Consider the following 7,132-nt stretch of genomic DNA (forward strand, 5'->3'; position numbering starts at 1 on the left):
ATGCCCTGGCCAGCGGTGGGAGTAGTAGGGGACGGTGAGGCCTCCGCGGCATCACAGCCGGCCACGGGTGGCAGGAGCACGCGGCACGACCGGCGCTGCTTTGGGCGGCTGGAGCAAGAAGACCAGAGGTTGAAGAAGCACTATGGCCGTTGGATGGACATCATACGGTCACTGGAGCTAGAATCGTTCATGTTGACTAAGTTGACAAAGCCCTCCGTCCCCGTCAACTTAGTAGGCCCACAAGTCAGTGGGGGAACGTTTTTTTGTGCGTAATAAGGAGGCACTTCCTTGCGTGCGAAGATATAGCTGGTGGGTCCGACCTGTCAGCGGGGGGAACGTTTTTTTTACGAAATACAGAAGCCCTTCCCACGTACAGTCCACGTACAGTGCGTAATAAGGAGGAACTTTCCTTGCGTGCGACCATGGACCTCGTGGTTCCCAGCCGTCAGGCTCTCCACGTACAGTCCTCTTCCGATGACTCTCCTCGTCCTCGATGGGGGCCATCACCTTGCCAGGGGAATACTGCTTCTCTACGGCGACTATCTCCTCAAACTCGGCCTTGAGCCGCGCAAAGGTGGCCATCAGAGTTTCCGGGGTAGGCACGGTGGGGCACTTGTTGTTCTTCCAACTTTCTTTGAGGAGTTCGTCCGCCAACGTCGTCAACTCTTTGGCCAGTGCTTGTTTCTTGGAGTTCTTCGTCTCCATGGGTTGGCCCACCAACATGGTCAACTCGTTGGTCGGTGCTCGCTTCCTGGAGATCGCTGTCTCCAGTGGGTTGTCCACCGGCAACTCTTTGCCTAGTGCTCCAGGAACCATCAATGAACTGACAAACAAAAAGCAATCGAAAGGAAAACACAATCGCAATGAAAACGGGAAAAGAATAGGTTGTGAGAATCGGTCGGTGCTTCGCAAAAAGAAGATTCTTGGAATGAAAATATAGCAGCATCACTGATTCGCCCACCTTTCCTTCATCGGTACAGAAGAAAAATGGCAAAAGTGAGTAGCCTGGAGTGAGGTTTTCTTCAAGAAAGGGGAGAAAGGGCTTCAACGAGCGTTCCAGTGAAATGATGGTTGCTTTGTCCAGTCCAACTTCGAGGCCACTTTACCACTGCTGGTAAAGGTGTGGGTTTTGTGATATGACGGGTCATGACGGCCACACCGGGGTGACCGGTGAGTTTCGACTGTAGCACCTCGCTGTGATTTGGTGGATGGCACGCGGGCCCGGATGCTTTGATGTCCCGCATGTAGATAGAGAGGCTAGTCATATAGGAGTGGTCAATATTGTGCACCGTGACCAAGGTGGAGAGGAAAACGAGAAAACTACGTAATTAATGCATGAGTTTAATTAGGGTAGTATCTCAAATGAATGCATGCAGCTACTGTTTGGGTTCGCCGTCCGGCTTAAATAAATGCGCAGCATCACGTGTACCCACGGGTGCACAAATTGTAACATACGTGTCTGCTTAAGTGGGCGTCACGTAACTGGTGTGTGTGTGTGTGTGTGAGATTCTGAGAGACAGAGTGCGTGTGTGCGACTCTACTCTACGGACATGTACTCAACCTTTTGCATCGGGATATAAGTATAATGGTATTTACTTTAGCTAGTGATTTACGTGACCATGTTAACGTGGTTGTGTAAAAAAAAGTCACTTCCTGCTCGTGATTTGCGTTATATAATTACAAGCAAGATGCTCGTGCATTGCACGGAACATCAATATGCATTTTTTTTACAAAACACATGTTGTGATTTACCCATGCAGGAGTAATCCCATGTGTAAAAACTAATGATATTTCGAGAATTTTATCGGAAAACTGGTATCTCGAGTATGTCATCGAAAAAATGAAAGATGAGAGATAAGGTGAGGAGGAGTGGAGCGTGGTGGTGACTGGTGGTCGGAATGGGCGGAGGCATGGGGATGGACAGCACCGGCAGGCAGCAGCGGCCACCATGCTTGATTATTCCGGGGACTTTCTTTTTTAATTGCTCAGCAATGAGGTGTGAGAGAGGTGCGGCTATCTTTTGTAAAATTATCATAGTTTGCTTTCTATCCGTCAGATATAGATCATACGGTCTATATTACAAGATGGCAGGCACACGATCATCGCCAACTCGGTTTTTTATAAGGTTACAAATGATAAGTTTGCTAACTACTAAAGTAAAGTGGAATTTGTCCATGTTATACAAGTAAATTAAGGTGATTGTTTATCATACGGGTAAGGGTGGACGAAGGGTGGTAGGAACAAATTCTCCGCCTAGAGCATGTGTGTGTGAGATGGAGTCTCAGTGTGTGTGTGTGGGAGAGAGAGAGAGATGGAGTCTTAGTGTGTGTGTGTGTGTGTGTGCGTGTGTGTGTGTGATGGAGTCTTACTGTGTGTGTGTGTGCGTGTGTGTGTGTGTCTGTGTGGGTGGGTGGGTGCGTGCGTGCGTGTGTGTGTTTGTTTGTTTGTGTGTGTGTGTGTCGCGGGGTCTTCGGTGGCGGATGTAATTTAAGTGTGCATGGCTTCGTCATAGAGAGGTGATGTGTATGGTAGAGGCCACCAACGATGGGGTGCGAGAGAGAAAATGCCCGTATAGAGGGAAGAGAAGGTGTGTGCATGTGAGAGTAGTCAACATAGAGAGAACGTGTTTGTTCGAGAGACACCAAGGAAGACTACTATATATCGATGGTGCATGTAGGCGGGAATTAAACGAAGGGATGGTCTTATTGGTTTCGGGGATATAGCGGAAGAGTGAGAGGGGGGGTAGCTACAGGGAGATTGTTAAGTGTGAGTGTGTGTTTTACCCACCCAGGCGGAAGTTATGTGCACACAAGAAGAGAATGATTCGATGTGGCGTTAGGGTTGAGGGTAATTAACTACATATGGAGACATAGAGACCTTCAACGTGCATGTGTGAGAGGTATACATGTATACGTGGGATGTGTGTGTGTGTGCGCGCGCGCATGATCGAGATAAAAGAAAGAAGACATAAGTCATAAGCTAAGATCAACGACATGGGAGAGACGGATCGGTATGGCAATATGCATGCATGCGAGAATGCAGGGAATAAGGCCCGACAATTGAGCATGTGTTTTTGTCTTTAAGAGATAGTGGCGTGGGCTGGAGCATGCATCTATGGCGAGCAGAGGGAGTGAGGCACACGATTGTGCAAAAGAGATCAACCTATAAATGAAAGAAGGTTGATGGAGAAACAGATAAATAGAAAGATAAAGATGCTAGCTAGTGTGCGTTAGAGATAGGAGTCGAGTGGATCAGAAGGCTGAGTTATGGGTGTGGGTGTGAGAGAGATGAAGAAAGGGTGCATGTGACTCACATACAAACAAATATCGGAGAGAAATGAGATCCCGAGAGACGGAGTTTTGTGTCTGAGAGAGAGAAAGATATTTCAAAACGAGAGTGATAGCTAGAGAAACATATGAGGGAACGCAAGATATCTCTAGGGAGAGACAGTGTGTGTGAGCGACATGCAAGAGAACAGTGGAGAAATATGAGACCCTGGGAGACAGAGTTTGTGTTTCTGTGTGAGAAAGAGATATTTAAGAGGAAGAGTCATAGGTTCTCATACCTAAGGAGCGAAAGACATCTCTGTATTAGGGGTGTGCGAGTTGCACACGGGTGAATAGTAGAGAGAAATGAGACCCCGGAAGACAAAGTTTTGTGTTTGTGTGAGAGAAAGAGATTCCACATGGAGAATCATAGTTAGAGACACATAGCAGGGAGCGAGATATACTTAGAGAGAGATAGAGTGATGAAGGTCGAGGGAGAGAGTACCGTCAGTGTGTTATGAAGATAAAAGATCATTGTTGACATACAGGTAGCACGAGAGATACCCGAGAGACGATGAACGCGTATAGGTCTAGAGAGATAGTCCTATATAAGCATGAGTGATAGTTATATGAGACGAATATCTGGATTAAATGGTATTCAAATATTTAAACTGGAGATCACGACATCGATAATATCATAATGCAAATTGGTCTATCAAACATGCATATTCATTTGAATTTTGGGACACGTGTAATGTTATATAGTTTATTAATATTGGTGATCCATAGATTCTTTAATTAGAAACAATGCATGGTTTATATGCAATTAGTGTCTAAACGGGATACACTATATGTTGCGTGTGTGAAACACATTATACATGTTTGAGAAGGAAAAAAACCCCGCATGAAACACACATTAATTGGAGACAGTTAGCGAGGAATGCATACATTGGATTTCAACATAAAGTGGTTTCAAATATTTGAAAATCCAAATTGATGGATACAACCTTATGAATCTGAGATCATGCCATTTGTAGACCATATTTATGTATAAAGGGTGTTGTGCTTTTGAAAGTATATATAAAAAATGATGTACATAGAATTTTATTCCAATCGAAAATGGATCCCGCCCGAAAAAAATAGAATACAAACGGGATTCGAATTGAGTTGGCATGGTAAACGTGCACTCTACAAAATTTGAACAAAGCGGGGAAAGTCGCAGTAACCGCCCGAAACCAAAATCTGCGAGATGGAAATTACTACTGCCTATCCCTGCCACGCAAAGCCTATCTGCTCGATTTCTATAGGTTTTGATAGGGGTAGGTTTGTAATTTCACTCGAACGTGACATAACCGCCTCTCACCCGGATTCATACACGGTGGGCGCCAAAACACAGTGTGTCCTCGGCCGAAATTGACTCCCTCCCCGATTGATACACGGTGGGCGCCAAAAACAAACTCTCGTCGGCAAATATTCGGTGTATGCGAGATTACCGTCCTATCCCCAACCGACTAATATTGATGTGATGTAGGAAATTTGAAACGGGGGCTAAGTTTGTAAATTTCCTCGCATTTGAGACAAGCGCGCCCTGAAGACATGGTTCCCCCCTTCCTCTCCACCTCCATTTCCCCATTCGTACTCCGTGGGCGCCAAAACACCCTCTCCACCCCAGCCTCCTCCGTCCGCCACCCCATCCACCGCCGTCCTCCTCCACCATGCCGGAGCTGATACCTCGACGCCGCCGTCCATTACAAGAGATCGACCTCTCTCATCCACGGCTTTGGACCGGGATCCTTGCATCCCGTCCTCTCGCTTCATCCCCGCCGCCATCCACCTTGTCGGCGCCGCTCCTACGACCGTCTCGTCCACCGCGCCCCACTGCCACCGTCTACCCTCCTAGATCTGCTTCCACGCCGCCGACAGCCATCGCTACCGCAGCATCATCAAATTCTCAGCAGATGCATACACGGCGCCACACCAGAGGCGGTACTCTTTCGTATCTGCACAACTTATTTATCGCAACAAGAAAATAGATCGCCACTGCTTTACTCTGATTTCTGGTCCATCACTTACTTGCTAGTTGAGAGCAAACATTGGTTGCGAAGTTGCCTCTGTCCGGTTTGCACCTTCAGATCCGCCATGGCACGCTCAACACTATACTCCCAATGCTTATGGTTTTCCCCTTTTATATTCCACACTAGTTAAATCATAGTAGACTAAATTTCAAAATTGGGTCAGTTGATTTTTTAGAGCTCGCCGGAGTTCGCCGGTGCGAACGAAGGGGCTCGGGTGGGGACTTTGGTTGTTGGGGGCGGTGGTGGGGCCTCGCCGAACGAAGAAAACTCGACGCGGGTTGGGGCGGGGGTGGGGGTGGGGGTGGCGGAGGAACACAGGTGGTGGGGGCCGATGGTCCGGCCGGCGGCCCGTGAGGTGTTCTTTATGGGAAGAATCAGAGACGAGGAAGAAGAAGGGTTAGGAGATGTAGGATCTTCATCCAACCGCCTGAAATGGTCGACTGACCCAAATGCAGACATGCATTAATATTCAGTACCATCATCGTACCTGCTTAGCACTGCTCCTGAATCCATCAAGCTAAACAATGTGCCACTCATAATTCCATACTTGTTGCTCAAGTACGAATCTGATATGATGCTAATATTACTAAAACAGATAACATTTAATTGGTCAGCTAATGTTCCTACTTTACTTTTGAAAAAGCACGTGCACCACATATAGAGAGACAGCAGGGAGTTGCTTTCTTAATGCGCTCTGGTTCATCATGTGTGGGCACTGCGCAAAGAACATTTCATTATCCAAAATCTGCTTGCTCTTCTTTCCCATGTTCCTCTTCCGTTCTTCTTTAATAAGTACTCTCTCCGTTCCTAAATACAAGTCTTTGTATAGATTCCACCATGGACTACATATGGAGCAAAATGAGTGAATCTACACTCTAAAATGTATCTTGATACATCTGTATGTGATCCATAGTGGAAATCTCTACCAAGACTTATATTTTGGAATGGAGGGAGTATGATAGTAGTACAGTATGTTCCTTGTAGTGAAGATGAGCAGGGACATTTGCAGTGTAGAGGTCTATACGGTCGGTTGGTATGGACACTTTGAACTCGTCGGGCCTCTTTGATTCGTAGGATTTTGTAAACATGGGAATAGGATTTGTAGTGGCCTGCCCACTTGAATCCTATAAGAATAGCAAGAAAATGCGGGGAGCTGTGTCGCCTTTGAGAGTTACACTGATATTAACAGTACCGCACCTTCAGTTGAAGAGAGCTGGTATCCGAAGCCTTTCTAGCCGTACCGGCAATACTAGCACATATATTCCAGCAAGTTCCACTTTGCTGATTTTACTCTGATGCTTATGGTTTTCCCGTTATATCTACACTATGATCTGTGTAGCTGCTTTGTGTCGCACTAGCAGCAGTCCACTCTTGAAGCTAAACACCGCAAGACTTACAAAATTGGCACCAAGGCATTGAGTGCCATTCTGGATGCAATGAAACTCATACGCTCCCCACCTGTTGACTCTTGTTCAGAATATGATCCTAATGACTCTTGTTCAAAATTGCCACATATAGAGAGATAGCATGGAATTGCATTTCTTTGGGCGTTGTGATTCATCCTGAGTGGGCAACCAACATTGTATGCAATTAAGCGGAACCTCAAGAATATGCTTCCTCTTCTTCTATTCTTTAACATGTTCGTCTTTTGTTATTCTGTATTTAGTACATACAGTATGTTCCTTGTCAGGAAGGGGAGCAGGGACATCTGCAGTCAACAGCTGATAGAGCAAGCATGTACTTGATCGATAGGCTTGCAATTACTAGCGGCAATACAACACCGTATTTTCA

Source organism: Aegilops tauschii, chromosome 6, assembly GCF_002575655.3.
Source record: "Aegilops tauschii subsp. strangulata cultivar AL8/78 chromosome 6, Aet v6.0, whole genome shotgun sequence".
Taxonomy (NCBI): Eukaryota; Viridiplantae; Streptophyta; class Magnoliopsida; order Poales; family Poaceae; genus Aegilops; species Aegilops tauschii.